At 33.1% G+C, this 20,917-nt stretch overlaps 1 protein-coding gene across 11 annotated transcripts in view; it reads right to left on the bottom strand.

Annotated features, from left to right (window-relative positions):
• Positions 1 to 20,917, bottom strand: part of LOC132951090 (WD repeat-containing protein 76-like) — a 128,769-nt gene that overhangs the window by 9,568 nt on the left and 98,284 nt on the right. For 5 of the 11 annotated variants that reach the window (XM_061022795.1, XM_061022797.1, XM_061022793.1 and 2 more), the window contains 2 exons: positions 4,702 to 4,878; positions 627 to 3,916 (listed from right to left, as the gene is read on the bottom strand). The gene's annotated coding sequence lies outside the window, so the exon portion shown is untranslated. The remainder of the gene's footprint in view (positions 1 to 626; positions 3,917 to 4,701; positions 4,879 to 20,917) is intronic. The other 6 variants (XM_061022796.1, XM_061022800.1, XM_061022794.1 and 3 more) reach the window with 5 other exon arrangements.

Below are 20,917 nucleotides of genomic sequence, written 5' to 3'. Positions count from 1 at the left end.
AGTGCGTATAATAAATGTAAATTAAAAACGCTCATAACTCACTTAAAAACCGAAATATCGTGAAAAAACTTCGCAACAAAACACGGATAATATTCTTACCATCGAGTTTCGTGATAAGTCGACTCACTCTAAATTTTAAGGTAACGGCATAAGACTTGAATTTCTGAGCGTAAATTTCGTATGTTACGCGTCTGTTAGACGGAGACAACACACGCGGGTATGGCGTCCTCTTAAGTCCATACGCGCCATACCGGCGAGGGAGACGCGCCATCGTCGGAGTTTTGAATTTAACCAATGTAAATGAATGGGTCACGACGATGAATGGATACAGGTCGCGACGCGTTGACATATGCTGCGGTGTGTGCGCACGCAGACTAATGTTCATTTACACTCGGACACATTGGCATGGCCTGGTAGTACTTGCCACATAATATTTGCCTAATACTCCTTGGCCTTAGAAAATAACCGACTGGTAATAAAATAACCCCCAAATGTACATAGGACGTTTTAAATTACATAATATTATTATAAAGTGTTCGAAAGTGTTAGTTACTTATATGTAAGTAGTTATTTATAAAGTTGTTTAGTATAAGTATATGTATATGTAACAACAAACAATTACTCACTATCAGACCAATCGATTTTTTCCATTTATATGCATTAGTCATAAATCCACCTCGGGAACTTTCATTTCAATGTACCACACGCGGTTACGGCGTGATATCATGGTAATAGGTGATGGCCGTGGCGGTAGAAATGTTCGTGCCAGCTTTCTGTTTGTTTTTGTCAGAAGATGGAGCTGCTCTTATGGTTTTTTAAATTTATTAAATTGATTTCGTACAATATTTCCAATTTCCAGGCATTCCGTTGTGTTGGTGTGCGACGGTTATTTGTTTTTTCTCGAGGTGCACACAAATGGACAGTTGAAACAAATCCAAAATGTGACCATAGCATAAATATGGTAGTTTGGCTTTTTTTCGGTAGATATTGCGTGATGAAAATGGCCGTAAAAGTTATAATTTTTTTTTTTTTGGTAAAAATATTTTTGTTTTTAGTTACAAATTGTTAACCAATAGTTATTTCAAAGTCAGGTAAATGTTAGGTGCATGTGACTGAATTTTTATTTTTAATATTCATATCGTAATTATTGGATGGCAATCAAAATGAACCAGAACCCAGCTTTAAAAATATTGGATTTTTATTCTATAAATTCTTTGTATAAATGTTTTAGAAACCGAATCCGCAGGATCCTATATTTTAAGATAACTTATTTAATACAGATATTTTTCCATGTCAATAAATGCTTTGATCGTATTGATTTGTTACTTTTTTATTAACTACGTATAAAATATATTGGAATGGAACCAAAGTTTTTGGTTTTTCTAGGAAACCAAAATTTAAGCCGAAACCTAAAAAACCACAAACCACAATCACTGAGTTTTAGAAACGTAGATGGTATACCTATAGGTACTACTAATTTAAAATTTTCTTAATTATATTTCAAATCCCCAAAATACCGAAAATGTGTGAAAACCACTACAGACCTTATTCTAAAATATAAGTACCTATTGTGAAATGTATCAAGGATGTTGGGACTGATTTATATTCGGAGTTTTTCGTGTTTTCCTGTGCAAAATTTGAGAATGATCACCTCATGTCAGATGCGTTATTGAATGGAATTGAAAACCCATTTTACGTTTTGGAAATGTAAACGCATAATAAAGGTACTGGTGTTACCTATATCGTTCAGTATTATAACTTTTTTGCAATACCAATCAGATCCCCCCATTGGCTTTTATTACCTTAGTAAAAAGTTTTGAGAGGGTGGGGGATTTTCCAATATTCCCCTTCCATTTAGCAATGTCGTTTTTCTTTTTGTCCCCCCCCCTTTCAGTAATCATGTCTATACACCACTGATACCAATAATACACCACTAACACGAGAATCGTCGTCCCACCAAAAATATTTCACTCGTTTTTTGAGAATTTCAGAACAAATAAATCTGGGGTAGGAATTCGTATTTGATTAAAACAACAGTTTAAGGATTTATTATTTATCGTTTCTCTATAGTACCTTATGTTTAGTGCGTGATTATTCAGACACATCAAAATAGAAATTTTTGTGGGTAAGATTAAAATTGAACGATCGAGAGACCACCACGTTAGTACACTTAAAAACCATGAATTTTTAAGACATAAAAAAATTTTTCGATTCCGGTCAGCTGACATGTGATCATTCTCAAAGTCAGTACGGAAAAACCTGCAGAATACCCCTCGTATATAGTTTCGCGTACAGTCTGTTATCGCAGGCACACGAGCGTGGTCACTCAAACGATATTCGGTTCGGGCTTGTTTAATAATATTTATGAACCTGTGTATAATAATAATATATTATGTGTACCCATATAATATATTTATATACTGTTATTCCGAATTTTCAATTCGTTGTTTTTAACGATTTATTTTTATAACTGTGCACGCGCGTTGCACCTATTTGCATTATAATAATATCATGATTCACGAGTCACGACTAATATACCTCCACCGCGAGTCTCTGTATAATATTAATAATGATAATAATAATAATATAATATTAGGTAATATTGTTTTGCTTTTGACTGGCGGCGCAGATACGACCACCCCCTATACGTGCGCCGCCCCTCCACTCTTTCGCTTTATTATCTTTTGGGTTCATAGTTGAATAAACTAAGTACAATTTTCCCGAAGGGATGTATTAGCCTTTGCAGTCAACCGAATGCACAAACATCGTTTGCCGGCGCACCTGTTCGGCTCTCCAGATTCCCATATCACTAGTCACCCAGCAAAAAGACCTCGCGCGGCAACTCTGCGCTGTTGTTCGCCTTTGTTCGTCATCGTCGTCTTCGTCTTCACATATTATATTATTATAATAATATTGAATATAATATTCTATTTCAATCCCTCCCGTTTTCAGGCTCAGTAGCATTATTATTATATTTTTTGTTTTATATATTATTTATCGACTGCCGACGGGCGATTCTCGTGCATACTGCAGCAGGGTTGTCTTTTTTCAAGGATTTGAAAATGTTTTTTTTTACATGTATTTTAAAACCCGATGTTAATAGTAACATTTTTGTAAATAAAGTATTTTTGGTATCATGATCATAATTTTATATGTTTAGAATTTTTACTCGAACTTTGAACGAATATACATGGTATTATAATTTATAAATTATAAGTCTATAACGATTGAATACCATTTTTAGCGAAACCAAATTTGCTTTAAATTTTTGTGGGTAGGTCAGATAACCACAGGTTAGATTAAGATACCCACAGGTATTATAAGCCCGATATGGTAGTTCCTTGTTGCAGTGCAATATGCTGCCAAATGTGAATGTTAGGTGATATTCTTTGTCATTTTGTTTACGCACGTTTTGAAAACGAAACGATTACAAATATATTATCGTGTATGAATGTATGATATAAATATATAAGTAATGATAAAAAGCGATTATTGTTCGTCTAAATCGCAATATTTACAGCTGAAATGGTTTATAAATGTTTATACATTACTTTTTATGCACTTTACTTACATCCAACGTCACGATATTGTTATGACCCAGTGTCTAAGTTTTGTAATCGACCACAACTCATTGATTTTCCTAACGCATATTTTATTCAAAAGAATACAAATTATTAACAAACGCGAAAACTATAATATTATAAGCTACGCGTATTAATAAAAACAATTATTAGTAATGTAATGTAATCTCAATATATTTTCAGTATATAAATAATGTAACGCATAGAGAAATACCTACCAATATAATACACGATACATACTTTTTAACAGCGTAGCAATTAACATTTATAGTGAGTTCTGGATGATTCACATTTTATTCTCACTGTTTGTTTTTGATTTTTCTTTGTTCTTTTTTCTGAAATATTATAATATAATATAATTTATATTCTTGAACGAAAATTACATTTAATTTCGTCGGTGTATTACACCCAATTTCAGTATTTTTAAAGAAACAAATTATTATGACATTTAGCTTCACGGAGTACCCCAGATAACAGTTTAAATTATCTAGTTATTAGATGTATAATTCCCAACTCTGGTACCATGTTTTATTCGCTTTTTAAATTATACAATAAATTATGGTCACACGGCGTATTGGATAGGCAATTCAAGTACATCACAGTCGTGGATATTAATTTGTCCAGTATCTCATAACCATAAGTCATAAGTCATAATCGTATGCGATTTGTTTCAATCTGCATTTTAGTGATTGGGCAAAAATTATTTTCAGTTTAGAAACGACGATGGCCTTGTTAAGAATTTTTAAATTGTTATGAAAGAACATAATAATTAATAATATTATACTATTATAATATTATAAAACATTATATTTTATTATTTTAAAATAATATAATATTCAATACCTATATTGCTTAATTACATATAATTTTTTGTATTATATATTTATCTAATGTATTACATACCTACGAATTGGTTGGAAGAAAGATAAGGATATAATCAACCATAAAATATTAAACTACAGGTGGGTTTTATATTTTTTGCGACAGGTTTCTATAATGCATATGGGTAGTTGTCCGTACCTTACATTCAGTTTTGTTTATCGCTTACGCTTTTTATGTCTTTGCGCATCTAAAACAACTCGTAGTTTCACCTAATTACAGAATAATCTTCCAAATTTACCTTAACGCTCGGCACCCAATAGTTTGAAAACTTGCCATCAGGGTAAAATCCACTGTCACAGCTGACAACCGCAGTACAGCCAAATCAATTTCAATATCCTCAAAGTCTGACATAATCTTTTGAAACGTAAATAATATAATTGTGCATCAGTGTAGTAATCAGCATTAGAGAACTGTGCTAGAAATGAAAAATTAGAAATTATAAAAAAAAAAAAAATGTTTAATAACCGTTTGGCGTATGTCATTGATTATAGTACGTTTTCCGTTATTATTAACTGTATACTTTCTAATACTAGTATTCATTAGGGCTGGGGTTATAACGACAGTTAAAAAATACCAACAAACGCATTAAAAATGTATTTCTTAGAACTTTTAATAAGTAGAAAAAATATATTTCAAATGTACCTGTGTATATTTTTCAAACAATACATGAATAAAATAATAAATAAAGTAAAACAGAAATCGACTCTTTAATTTATTTTTGCATCATATATGAGATAGGAGGTCGAACAGTATTGTATATCTAAATCTAATACACCCGTTCGCCACTATAATTGGCCACTAAGTACTTATATACTATATATAATATATTATGATGATTTTTTTATTACAACGGTAAATTTGTTAAAATTATTTAAGTATATCAAAGGAAACGTACATTACTTCAAAATAAATGTTTTTTCATGTGAAATTAAACATACGGAATGGAACGCAAAAGCTTACATTTTTACGGTACGGAACTACGTACTTTAAATATTATGGTTTACCGGAAACGCGTTCCGGTCCGTTCCGAATCCCGGGTACACAATATTATAATTTTGTCGTTTTGCGTCTCCTCTTCCTGGTCATATTTATTATAGTATAAAGTGCTGGTGGAAGTTAATTTGTTGTTATGTAGATTCGCTTGTCGTCGCAAATGGAAAACGTTTCGAAATTTGTGCAAATGGGTAAATAGGTTAGTAAAATGGTTAATTTAAAATACAGCGATGACACGACGACAATTTATACTAAAGAAAAGCATCAGAAATATAAGAGTATTTAGTCAACACCAGTTTTTGATTTGATTTTTGTGTCAGTTCAATAAAGAATAACCGTAGAGATATTTTTACATTTTCACAAAATATTTATACAAACATTTTCTTCACTTACTAAATATTTTGGCTCATTTTGGTATATCTGTAAGAAATTTTAAATTACGATTTTTTTTTTAGGTTTATTTTAATAGCGCACTTGAAGTCCAAATTTCTCTTATAAAGAACGGATTTTCACTGATTTAGCAGGACGACTTCTTTTGATCCCATCATACTCGGATATATAATATATACTGGTCCGATGATAAATCGGTATAATTTTTTCTTTCGATACTCGTGTTTTATTTAAAAATAGATAATGAAATATTATATCATACATTTTGATTTTTAGTAATTATCTATATCGGTTGGGCTTATTCTGTAATCTTACAGCCGTCCACCAACTCGTATACACGGGGGGGCTAGTAAATTGGTATAATTTGTGTGCATTTTGAAAGCGGTAAATTGAGTTTCGAGGAAAGAAGTTAGTAGGTAAGTTAGGTCCCAGCTTCAAATACACTTACACGCCCGGTCGTAGCCACCATTTATACCGTAATTATAAAATTTTACTTCTAATAAAGACTTTATAGTATGTTTTATAACACATATATTTTAATTTAATTATAATAATAAAAATTAAATTTATTTTTAAATTTTTACAATTTATATATCTACGTATACCATAATAAGATTTTTTTTAATCTGTTAAATTTGTAAACTTTCTACTATAACCATAAAATTTGACTTCTAATAAAAATTATTAGATATTAAAAAAATGAGATGAACGGACTAACCTTTTTTTTCCGGGACTCGACTTATCTACTACTTAGTTTTTATCTGTGACCCAATTAACCGAGTAATGGTCATTTGGGACACAATTTATCAATCCCGATACATGTGTAGTGTGTACACAGCGAAATAATGAAATATAGCGATCATATCATTATTATTGTAATGACTATACACGTGTTGTAAGTATAGGTACCCATAATATGCGCGTGATGGTTCAATTTAAATACAGCGACGAAGACACGATGTGATGACAACAAGCGAGCGGCCGCTGGTCCGACCGACGAGGTGTAAGGGGTGTGTAGTTCGTTTTATTTTTTACACGCGCGTACACCCCCCCCTCCCACACACACAACCGTCATCGTCTGCAGTGGAGATCGAATAATTAATATTAAATAATATAATAATAATAATAATAATATATCGTCGGTATATAGGTGCGGTGCAGTGCGCCGACGAGTACCTCCGCATATCACCCTCCCCCCCACGACCTACCCACGATCCGGGCATCATTCGGAGCTCGGAAATCTTCAACTCGTCGTCGACCCCGCACCGATTTCCACACCCATATAATATACACATCACTATATACATAGCACAACAGCAATATTGTGTAGGTACGGTCGCTCGCGCGAGAATTTTCCGAAAACAATACGACCTGCACGAGGTCGGCACTCCACGCGACGTCTGCGAAATGGGAAAATACATGAGCAGAGTGTGATATTATATTATACGGTCGTCGCCGACAACGGGTTAATAACCAACTCGTTTATTATTATTATTGTCGTCGTCGTCGTCGTCGTCGTCGTTGTCGTCGTCATTATTATTATGTTCCCGAGCGTTTATTATTATATTGTCTGTTGGCGCGTGTATTATGTCATACGTAGGTACCTATATACCATATTATTATTATTATTATATACGTAAACGACGTGCGTATAGTATTATTATTGTAAAGGGCCCCGTTGACATATATATTATTATTATTATTATTGTCGAGAGAACCGCGGGTGGAGAAATTTACAATATGAAAGCGGCAATAATAATAATAATAATAATAATAATATGATATCGGACGGAGAACACTCGACGACTGTATATTACATACATAATATAATATATAGGTATATAATAATATAATAATAATATATACGACTCGCGAAGACGAGTGACGACGACGACTGCCGCCGCTGTGGTTTAATGAGCGAGAACGGTGCGAGTTGTGCGGACGCGATTCGAGGGCCGGTCGTGCGTATTATTATTATTATTATAATTGGATCAAAATCCCATAACCGGCCTGTCAATTAGTCTGTTTTTTTTCCTGAACGTCATTGTTATCATCGTCGTTTCCGGGCCCGTAAAAAATTCACATACGATAATTAACAATAATATAATAATTAAACCGAATCGACAACGACGATTTCCCGCAGAGCCGTCGAGCACGTTATTCATTTTTCTTATCCATACACCGCGCCGCTGTCAAACGGGGTTATTTCGTGTTCGTGGGGAGGAGGGAGGGGATGATTTTAAATTTAATTAGAAAACAAAACCTGTGTCTTAATTGCTTATTAGTTCTAATATTTTTCACAATTTAAATACAATATATGTATACCGTGTTACCGTGTTACCGTTTACTAACGTAAGTGACTATAATATTATAGTCATTAAACCAATGAAAAACTATTTGCATTAGTATTATTTTTACATAATTTTCGGTCATTACAAAACGACTTTCTGAAAACAAAAATATTTTAAACTTATTTTCATCGTTTTAGGTAATAAATTTTAAAAAATATATCGAACGTCGTATAGTTATTAGCCGAAATAGTTCAAAATTATGAACGATCGTCAATAGATACATAATTCTTTGGAGTACTAATGTTTAGGTATTTGTTGCAAAATGCAACAATAATTCGATTTTCATAATTTACACATTACAGTCTGCGTTTTATCAACAAAATTATCACGTTCAACACAAACTGCAAAGGTACGCCTATTGTTATTATTTAAATATATATAAATGTAAACACTATTAGAATACGATAATATTAATGGGATTCAATACTGTGATTTTCTATTTTTGTCTAACACACACGTGACATACTATTTTAGACGTGTTTTTTGCCAAACGTTCCAATTGATCTACTGAAGCGATAAGAATTCTGAAAACAGATTTGAATTTGTCGTCTAGTCTACTTGAAATAGACTTTCCCACATGTTTGATATTATCCCCCAAATTCCTAAAAATGTCATATTAAAAAAGAGTACTTAAAAATTTTCGTATTTTAATTTTTGGAGAAGTTAAAATCAAAAAATCAAAAAACTAGGAAAGTCGATTTCAAGTAGACTTGACGACAAATTCAAATCTGTTTTTAGAATTTTTATCGCTTCATTAGATAAATTGGTATGTTTGGCAAAGAACCAGTCTAGAATCCTATGTCGCGTGCGTGTTGGACAAAAACAGAAAATCACGGTATCGAATCCTCTTAATATATATTGTGTATAATATAAGTACCAAGGATTATTGCATAATATGTATAATATTCGATTTTATAGGGGCTTATGCGCCATTCTCCAAGTAAATTAAGTATATATAATGGGCCGCGATGACTTGCGCTTCGGATATACCGATTTTATTCGCAGTATTTCTACACGATTTACATTGTTTAAAAAATCTTACACAAACGTCACGCACGCACGCGCGTTAGACGACGATTCTGAGCAAACTCATTTACAGCATACGTATTTAATCCCCGTGGTCCCCGCTTCGATAACAATGGTGATTGATCGATGAACACACACATATATATGTCGCTGTGGAATAATGGGGAAGTTTTAAAAATCGTTTTTATAACCTGACATCGCTCAAATGATATATAATATATATAATTCGGGGGCGTATTTAGGGGGAAAAAGGGACTGCGCAGGGGACAATAGATTTCGGCCGGCCTTTTAATAAAATTATTTTATTGCTTATCATGTATATTATGTATTATAATAGGAGTCGGTTGATAATTATAATATTATCGTATAGCCTATACAAGCTATTTTATTATATCGACAAAGTTTATTAAAACAACGGTAATATTATGGTCGCAGTGTACGCATGCCTTAAACATATTATGTGTACATGTTAGAGTTAAAGTAGCATTGTAATGTTATTTAACGAAATTCTTATTATTGTAGATAGGTACTCCGCATTAGGCGCACTTCGTCTTTAATTTTAAGGGGAGCAATATTTTTCAAACCGTACACCGATACCTAAGAACGTATAACCTTGTTCAATGTTGAAAAATTATATAGATATTATGCAGATATTTTAACGGAATAATTTATTTCTGAATGTTCAAGTCAAAATGAAATATATAAAAATTGAATAAAAAGAAAAATTAATATAGGATTTTTAAATTTAAAAAAAAATTAACACGAAGTATATATTATGCTGAAGAAATGTACACAATTAATTTTGAGGTCTTAATATGAGATATATTTGGGGGGGGGGGGATGTTTAGCAGTTTAGCAGTATGTGCGCCTATGGTACTCTGCAGTGCGTCAGTAAAATCAAACGGAATGAACGATTGTTATGCACAATTCAACGGTTGGAAAATTGAAAATTGAAAAAATTAATAATTTTTAAACGTGCTCCGTATAGTTATACAAATCGTGTATTAAGACAAAACCATATATTTACCCCGGTTGAATTTTGAAATTTATATTACTATTTGATTTGAACTACTTTATTTAAAATATTATTTGTGGTCATCAATCAGTAAGTTGTGTTTTCAGTGTAGTCACTTTTCATTTCACAAGCACTTGCTATTCATTCGATTCTCAATTTTTGAACACGGCTTAGTACGTATGATAAACGACAATCTTATCTAATAATTAATGAAATAAATACAAATTAAGTTTACTGACTATTTCGTAGTTTTAATTTGTGTAAATTAAAGCGAGAACATTTTTCATGTATACCAACGAGATAAATCAGTTTTAACAGATTTGTACGCGAAGTTTGATTTAAACACATTCAGCTGCACTCTCGTATTATCTTTGCCACGTTTTCATATCTATTTTAGTAAGACTTCAAAATATTAAAACGAGAACTCAGAACTAACTCGACTCTGTATATGTAAATCGATCATAGACAAATACTGTTCGTACTGATATCTGCTGCAGTATCTACCTACATTATAACACTATAACTTTACAGTCTACACTGCGTCACTGAAGTATTGATTATGAATACGATAGTTATTGTGATGTATTTATTTATGTATTTGACTATGTAGGTATTTATTTAAGTATTTATATAATCGATGACGATTATATTTTAACAATTTATTATTTAAAATTTTTTAGAAGATCGAAAAAATCAACCGATTTATTCAAATTATTTTTATTTGTATGCATGTTATATTTTTATAAAGCCAATAATAAAGCGTGCCCGAACAACTAATAATAATACATTAAGCATTGCTGTATTCACCTGCCCCACCTATACCGGTACTGGATTAAAAAGCGTAGGCCCTGGGTAGAGTAAAATGTGAAAATACCGAAAAATCCTAATTCACAATAGTCAAATGTCTGCGTGTTTTTTTATACCAATTACCACTTGATTGTTTTTTCCAGCTGCAGCTCATGTATGTTCGGTCAAAACTGAGCTCCTATAACGGTTGTCAGTTGGTTAGTATGGGTGGGGTGACCATATTATTATAGCTGCTGTAGAATATAGTTTATGCGGTTCGATTATGTTAAGATAATAGTATAGTAGGTGGTCATTTATAGTTGATTGACTCTACACACATAATAATAATTACACACCTTATAGTCGGAGGTCAAAAACTTTGCGGTACCACTTGTCCATACAAATAGATTGTTTGGCACTCGACGACCGTTACGATTAAAAAAAACCAGGATGCGAGGTCCAAAAAAATATCATATTCCGCGGCAATGTAGTAATACTATTACCACAAAATACTCACAAATTATGTTACAAAGCGTACGTTGTAGTCCAGGGGCGGGGGAAGGATTAGCCGACGACAAAATGGCGTCTAAAGTATGTACGTAACTATGTACGAGGCATGTGATATATATATAATATATATAAAATGGTATAACTTTACTGCAATACACGTGTGTGTATATGATGTGCTGTCCGTCCGATCGACCACGACGATCGTAGCGCGGGTTGTGAAAGACGAGGGGGGGGGTGAAAAAAATATGAAAATAACCACAATATATATACCGCCGGTGCGGAACGTCATTAGTTTTCGCCCCCGTTTTCGCATCATGGGATTCGGCGGCTCGTCCTCGTCCCGCCAATATTGACTTTCGATACGAACAAACATCGCAGACGATATATACACATAATATATACAACACACAGAAATATATATATACACGCGGCGCAGAGTATTAAACGTATTAAAAATCACCGACGTCGGACTATATACGCGCGCCACTCGGGCCCGCCGCAGTGTACCACCGGTGCGGTGCACCCTCTACAAACTCGAGTTTATATATATATTGGTATATAGTGCCTCCTGTATCGCGTTTACCTACGGGTCGGCGGCTATCCTCTAAATTTGGTGTTTTTACTCACTCCGCCGCGTCGTGTTTCTCCCTCGTCCACGCGCGGAATAAATTACGGGGAGACCGCGCCGCCGCCGACAGTTGTTGTCGAAAGGCAATTTGGTAAATTGTAAACGTGAGTAATTTATATGCGACCCGGTGATTGGTAATCACGGTAAAACGTTTCGGCGTGTACGTATATATATATATATAGGTACATGTACATATACGCGTTCATTTGAACGGCGTCGGCGGCGCTAGCTTGGGGTCGCGGGTGAGCTGCAAAGCACCACTTTACATTATATGTACTATTGTGTGTGTGTGTGTGTGTGTGTGTGTGTATACATCATCGCTTTTCGTCGCGGTCTTATATATATATATTGTACACTATAAAATACATATTATTATAGGCCTGGCTTCGATCGGCACTATAGTATAACGCAGCCGCGAATCGCTATCATTAATCCTCGAGCCACGATGGACTTACCAAGTAAATGGTACATCGATCAGTTTTTTACGCCTCCTCCTCCTCCTCCTCCTCCCCTCCCCACACCACCAGTTCCCACACTGTCGGCGATTGCGTTTGAAAGTGAGCAGTATTTATATATTATGTACATTATATAGGTACACTCAATTGTACGAGCCTATGCGCATATTCCCATCTCAACTGCAAAGAATTTATCGACAAATTGTTTTCACGTATTCCCAATGATCGTACTAATTAAATATAGTTATTACGTCTTAAATCTTTGAAAAAAGAAAATATTATACGAACACAAAGTTTTAACGCAGCACCCTTATTGGTACTCGCGAATGTCTTAGAGATCTCGAGTGGAACGATATCCAGGCGGGTCTTGTGGCGACCGAAACGATTGCAGGAAATCGATGGTAGTTATTTCGCCGCAGTACGATACTCTATGATTATAGACACATATTATATGTGACATTTTGTTCATTTTAGAAATACTTTTTGAACAGTTTTTGGAAAAAAAAACGCCAAACAGCAGATATGAGCGTGTGCTTTGGAATAATTTAACGATGGCCGCCGCGGGATCTCTGTTTACGTTTAATATACATGCACCAACAACTATGCATACATTCTCTGTTTGTCGGTTGTCTACGCCGCCGTACGCGATGTGTGCAGCGCATAACAGAAAATGCATATTATGTGTGCACTAACAATTTAAAAAAAAAAAAATGTTTTGAAATAGCTTTTACTACGGAAAAACAGTTTTTGTGAAAAAAAAAGTCGAAATAGGGGCAGTATTATGCACTATGGATAATATGTAACGTTGAAAATAATTTATGGTAAATTATCGTTTCAGTTATTTTTATGCACTATAATATTATGAAATATTATAACATATAAATATAAATATATTATAAAACAAACTCTGCAGAACAGGCAACCCAAAAAGACTATGTCAGTTTTTAATCATTTTAAGAGCCATTTTATTAGTTTTAATAAATTATAATATATACCTAAAATAAAAACGTTTGTTCAACCATCTTTCATTAGGAATATATACGTTTTAGATATTAAAACATCTGCAATATCATTTGACGGTGGTTGTAGGTATCTACTATCGTATACTTATAGAAATACACAAAGGTGGGAGATGAAAACCATTAACTTTATTAATTGTAGGTAGGTGGTTATAGTATAAGTTATAAGTTAATAATTAATGCCATTTTTTACTCTAAAAGCTTGAAGTTAATATAAAGTGAAAATGTGAAATATTACTATATCTACTCAGTTTACAAAAAAAATTGTTGTCCTAATAACTACATGGATCATAGAAATAGTGATTCAACAACTAACATTTTTTTAAAAATAATAACTCACCATTTTGTTTAATAGTCCATGCTACTATATGTTATCTTTTCTGCTACATTATAGTAGGAATAACATATTTAGGTCTACTAGTCTACTAGATTATTAAATAAAAAATATTATTGATTCATTTTTGTTTGAAGCCATTGTATATAAAATACGAATCATTATTAATTGAAAATACATATTTAAATAACAATATAGACACATTAAAAATACAATGCATCATTTTTGTTTTAAATTTACCTATATATATATTTTATATTATAAATACATTAAAAAAAATAACTAACTTAATTCTGAACTAGCTAAGTAGGTTACTTTTGGAAATATTTAATATTATGATTTATGATATTATGCAAATTTAATGAAAATTATAATTTTCATTACAAGGTGAGTTTAGAAAATTGGCATTCAACAAAGGAAATAAAGAAATTTAAAGTGATTTTATTTAGGTACCAATATAAATAAAAGGAAAGTGAAATATAGCAATACGTACATGATTCAAATTATTCAATATATTTATGTACGAAAATTCTAAGAATCTAACGGAGTCGGAATATGAATCGTAGGTTGATTTAAATACATTAAATTTCAAATCGCAGTATTGCTAAATAAATAACAATTTTAAATTATAAATACTATGAATGTTACAATAGTAAGCTTTTTTTCGCTAATAATAAATTGTGGTGTATAATAAATTTTAATGGATACATAAAAAAAATTTAATCATATTACTAAATAATAAAACAATAAAAATAATAATTCAACTTTGGAGGTATTCATGGTACATATTCTGTCATTTCACGTAATACTTGTACTATTTTATCTTATCAATATAATTATGCTTATCGTCAAGTAACAGATGGAGTGAATTAAAATTGCGTTTAAAATAAAAATAATAAATCACATAATATACTATGTACTATTATGTTAGTATTTTATAAAAGATAATATTATTATCAAGTACAGTGCGTTGTGACATGTACAATAATATAATATACAAAAACATAAAACAATATGTATCTTATATTATATATTCTCGAATCGTTGCGTACCTATATTAGATGCGCAGTTAGCTCTTTTATTTATTTTAAAAATATATCTGTCATCGCTATTCGTATTCAAATCGAGTGTAAATAAGTCGCGGGGCGGGTTCGGGTGAAAGAACCGAACTCGAGTAGTTTTTATATCGAGAAGTGAAAAGTTTTCCGATGCGATCCATTTATATATATATATACATATAAAAAGAAAAAGCGCTTCGAGTGTAGAACAAACCTTTTGGAAATAAGAACATCGGTTAATGAATGCATATCGGCTTAACGAACACTTGCAGGGCTTTTCTTTTTCCGTCTTTCGGTGTGCGCCGTCGGATCTCAAAGGTCGCCGCCGCCGCCGCCGCCGCCGCCACCGAGTTGAGGAAACGCGTTTTTATAAAATAAACAACGTGCAAAAAATAAAAAAAAAACAACAAACGAGGGGAAAGTCGCTGAATATTCTACGGAGAAGTTTTTAATTTGCCTTTATGGTAAACAACGACGGTCGGGTAAATAGAACGTTATACGGTGATTTTTTTTCTTCGCCGCTCTCCTTTGCCCCAACACTTTTAAAAAAGATTTTACTCTCCTCTTCCAGCCCGCGTGTTAACAACGACCAACAGCTTTGATTTTTTATTTTTATTTTAACGCGGTCGGCAAACGTGAATAATGACGGAATTTACATTCTTAGCCGCCGCAACTGCATAAAATTATATACATATAATATACAGTGTGATCACACGATTTAAGGTAACACTAAAATATATTTCGGCCAGATGCCCTTGAATTTCATTCGGCTTTCGTCAACTACATAACTTAGTTAATAATATTACACTTTGAAGAAATCCAATTTTTTTTATCTTATTTTCCAAGCAACAAAACAATATGTTTTCGTATTGCAACCCCCCTTTTTTGGTCTGGATTCAAATGACATTATTTTGTTTGAAAACTTTGATTTTTAAGTTATTTTCTATCTCAAAAATTGTCTCATTCAATCGGTTTAGTTTTTGATTTATGTAAATTCTAGAATTTGTCACATTTAAAAGTCTACTTTCAATTTTACAATTTTTCATGCGATTTAATTTGGTTTGTTTAAATTTCAACTAGCTCTCTATCAGTGAATTGTTATAAGTCAAAATATAATATATTTTATACATAAAGCTTATATATTGATGAATAAGTGACGGTCAATATTTTCATCATAGAGCTGAACAAATCTTTGATAACGAGTATGCTGCACAAGACAGTTCTCAAATTACGATATTCTCAGTATTTGAAGAGATTTTGTAAATTGATCAAAGTATATATTACGATTTTTTGGAAATATATAAATTAAAAACAGAACATTTGGTTTAAAATTAAATTGCGATTTGTCGGTCGACATAATATATTATATATATTTAGGTATAAATACCTCCTATACCTCCTAAATATTGATGTAAATTTATATATTTTATCATAAACCACTTATAAATAATAAGTATAAACAAACTTAGGAGATGTATTGAGGGAAAATTTTGACAGAAAGAAAATACGAAAAAAATGCGAAGGCCTTTCTCGAAAAAAATTGTGTTCTTTTATAGTCGCTCCTGTCCGAATAGTATCGCTAAAAAATATTTAAAATACTTTACTTCGCATTAGTGTTTTGTGCGACAACTTGTCACGGCAGACACGGTCGGTCTCTATTTTTCCGGATCGAACAGAGCTGCCGCATTATTACTATTATTGTTATTACATAATATTATATATTATTTACGTCACATGTATACGACGCATAATACTGCAAATATACAATATTGCATACGTCACATACGCGCGAGTCCGTATAAAATTACATCCGTTCGAGAAATTTGGTTATCACTTGACACACACCGCCGATCGAGCTGAACACTTCTTCTATTCCGCCAAACATTATACGTGCCATCTGCCCCCGCGGGGTTTGGCGACATCTGGCAGAACATCGGCCAAACCGAAACATTAATTCGAAACCCACACGACACGTCGACGTCAACTCGCACCGCCGCCGCCTCAAGTTTTTACCAGACAGTCGTGATAAACATATTGTGTGAGGGTTTGTGCGGGCTTCGTGTCGTCGAAACAACATGCAATATTATATATATTATTATTATTATTATTATTATTATTATTTCATCCGAGGATAACGCTGCGCCGCGGCCGCAATATTGTTATATGGTTTTTCGTATATTCGTTTGGGGTGGACTTTTTTTTTTTTTTTTGTCTCCGATTTTCCGCCGCAGCAGTCGTCCTGGTCGCGTGACGCGCGTATTATCGCGGTTATCATATCATGAAACAGATTTTCTCCAATGAATTTCGTCAGAACAATCTCTGCGTTTAAACCATATATATTGCATATACCTATAAGCTATATATATACATATAGTGCCATGCATGTACGGTTCGACTGTATCGAACTTTTGGCGGCAAGTCAACGGAAATTATACGCGTGTAACTATCCGAGTAAAGTATATAATATAACTTACCCCAGAGTTATATATCAAATCAACAAAATACAGAAGTTCGTGAAGTACATATAACTATTTGCGGCAGGGCGAATATTATACGACGGAAAGAAAACGCGCGTACATATACCATACACACACACACACACACACACACACACACACACACACACACACACACTCACATACACACACACACACACACACACACACACACACACACACACACTCACATACACATATAGGTACCTACCCAAATAATATTATTATCCCAGACATTATTCTCTTCGACCGCGCCCACCCTTAAAAAATATGATCATAAAGATACTTGTCATAAAAAAAAAAAAAATACAAACAATAACGCTCTCGATTCCCTAAACCGAAGTGCTCTCTTTTAAACGTATATATATACATTTCTCTCGGTTTGGAAAGCCATAAAACCTCGTTGCAACCATTCATTACACGCTGGGCAGATACAAAAACTTGACCGAAGATGTTTTTTCCCTGGCTTTGTGGATGTGTGTGTGTGTATAAATATACGTTTGCTCCCCTAGGAAAATGGAAATCGACACCGTCATATAAAATAATTTATGTGCCATTTCCTGTTGAAAAGTTATACTTTTGTATACATATATATATGTATACGTATATAGATATCCACGTGCGGTCTCTCTTGCGAAGCCTTTCCACCGCAATAAAAAAATGGCCCTACAGCAAATACTTATATATATAAGCTCGGGGGCACCCGAAAATGAATTTTTCCCGCAGTCTGTTATTTTTTCCTAGCCCGAAAAAGAAAAATATTATCCAACACACACGTGCCCGCATAATGTGCGATGTTTATAGAGTATATATGGTACAAACAGTCACACACACACAAATAAGAAGGACGTTTAATGGACCCGGCAGATCGGCCGGTAATCCTACGGGGATTTTACCTTCTTTATTTTTCCCGCTTCAAACCGCAAATAAATAAAATAATAACCAACGTCGAAAAAAAAAATAAAATCAAAATTCTAGACAAAAATGTCGTTTAGCAGTCAACAACGTCAACGCAGTGGTCCAGGTTTTAGTTTTATGTTCGGAAAAAAATTCGCAAAACCAGTATACATGTATGCGATAAAATTTCGAAAGAATTCGTTTTTCTAACAAAAACAATATAAATAAACATTATCACCACTGATTGTTGTATAGCTAAGTGACCATAATTTTCATCATGTGCATAGGGGATCACTTTTAAAAAAATTTAGAGATTACTTCATTTCATTTTTATGTAATATTATTATTAAATTGTAAAATAAAATTTGAATTATACTACTTTTTATAAAATGTATTATACGCATAATATAAGTACCGATTTATAATATGATATTAATGGTGGCGGTCAAAAGTCTCAACGTGGTCAATTTTAAAACCATGGACCATATGTTATAAAATATCTACTTTTTTGTCATACAAATAAAATCAAAAAAAATTAATATTTTGAACTGTCGTTAATATGCAACGAATTCGGGACCAAATAAAAAAGGGAGAATAAGATCTCAATAGCGGGACGATCCCCCCTCCCAAATGTCTGGTTACACTCGACTTATGACAGTTGAAACTATTATCGTCAAAGTCACATACTTGTGTTTTGGTGATAGTAAATTTTAAATTTTAAACGAACCAACAAATAGATTTTACGAGGGTTGATTATATTATAATTTACTGCAATAATTATTACCGGATGGCGGTCGGAATTACAGACATTTCGATTTTGATTGCTAATTATAACGTTGTAAATTTTCGAACACCGCTGGGCCTTTCGATACTTCACTGATATTTATTTATATAAATATCCAATCGCGTTTTTTTATTTTTCGTTGTTGCCAAAACCACCAGAGAATACTGGCGCGCACTCGGGACGCTGTCTGTCAATTTTTACTTTACACGATTCCGCGTTCGCTTTAAAACACGCAATGTGTGAAATCCCTCGACACCCTGACGTCATCCTTAAAGCAAGTTTTCGACATCATCTCGATATAATAAGCCATATAAATTCTAAAACAGAGATCAAAGGCATGCCGTCCGTCGTAACTCTCGTTTTACGGAATTACTGGTTACTGCGATCTATTATAGACATCAAAAATGTGTACATCCCACGCGGTATAATATATATGTATACTGGTTACGTACGAATAACTTGGTTTATATATATATATATATAGGTACATGTATATACGCTTTCTGCAGTGGACCGTTAACGGTGTTTCTCTTTCATTTCTTTGCAAAAAATAAATAAATAAATTTATCGCGTTCGATATGTGATATAATAATAAAGTTATATATACGTTCTCTTATTATTTACTATATACGGTTTCGATACATGGCGATATATATATATTTATACGTGTACGTGTGTGTACATATTATATATTTTATTAAATAAACCGAAATACACATTAATAACTGTCTCGTTAAGAGTATTTTATATATTATGTTCCGACACAATCGTTTGGCGATTTTTGATTTATGCCCGACCGCGGCCCGTTGACGCGAACCACTGTTGGTCACGGGTCACCGGTATCCGCACACCCCTAATATATAATAATATTATATTATTATTATTATTATTATTATTATTATTATATACAACGAGTGGTGAACGAGAACTTTTTGTAATTTAATAATGCGGCGCGCCAAGTCTCCCGCGGCCGACTACGTTTCTATTATTGCAACGGCCTAAATGACATTTTGACTGCGCTCACGAAATTGAGTTATCACTTTTAAAAAAGTAATAACCGCGGCGACAACGATAAAATATATATTTCGTGTTTTTGTCCATGATGTTTATATAGGCGTCATACCAGCGTAACATATTATTGACAACCTTTTGCGCAAGATAAATATTAATAAAATATTATATCCTATTGTACTTGGTGTATTATATTATATTATTGTATCGGTAGATACTATCCACGTGCGCGCACGTATACTCTTGCGCGGCTATTAAACGCATATAATAGCGATAGTGATAATAATATGAAGTGATGCAAATATATATTGTGTTTCAGTTTTTGTATTTACACCCTCGAGATACCGTACCGACCGCACGACTTTTGAGGACTATTATACGCGTGAAATTAATATATTTTGACAGTGAGTGACAAGCGTCTCGATTTCAACATGAATTTGACTTATTAAATAATATGAAAAAAACGTTTTCATCGTAAAATACAACATATATCACTCGACAGAAATGATCACACCTATGATCATCACGAGAAGAGCTAGGGTTGGAAAGGGGGCTAATTCCTCCCTAGTATAAAATTAGTCCTCCCCAGCCCCCCCCCCCCCAAAAAAAAATAAAAACTCACATTGTATACTTGTTGTGCGTATGTCCTCTTGTTATATATCTCATAAAATAAAAAAATTTCGAGCCACTTTTTGTTATTTG

The sequence above is a fragment of the Metopolophium dirhodum genome, chromosome 8 (assembly GCF_019925205.1).
Source record: "Metopolophium dirhodum isolate CAU chromosome 8, ASM1992520v1, whole genome shotgun sequence".
Lineage (NCBI taxonomy): Eukaryota > Metazoa > Arthropoda > Insecta > Hemiptera > Aphididae > Metopolophium > Metopolophium dirhodum.
The sequence above is the reverse complement of the archived record's forward strand: the minus strand, read 5'-3'. Positions and strand labels throughout refer to the sequence as shown.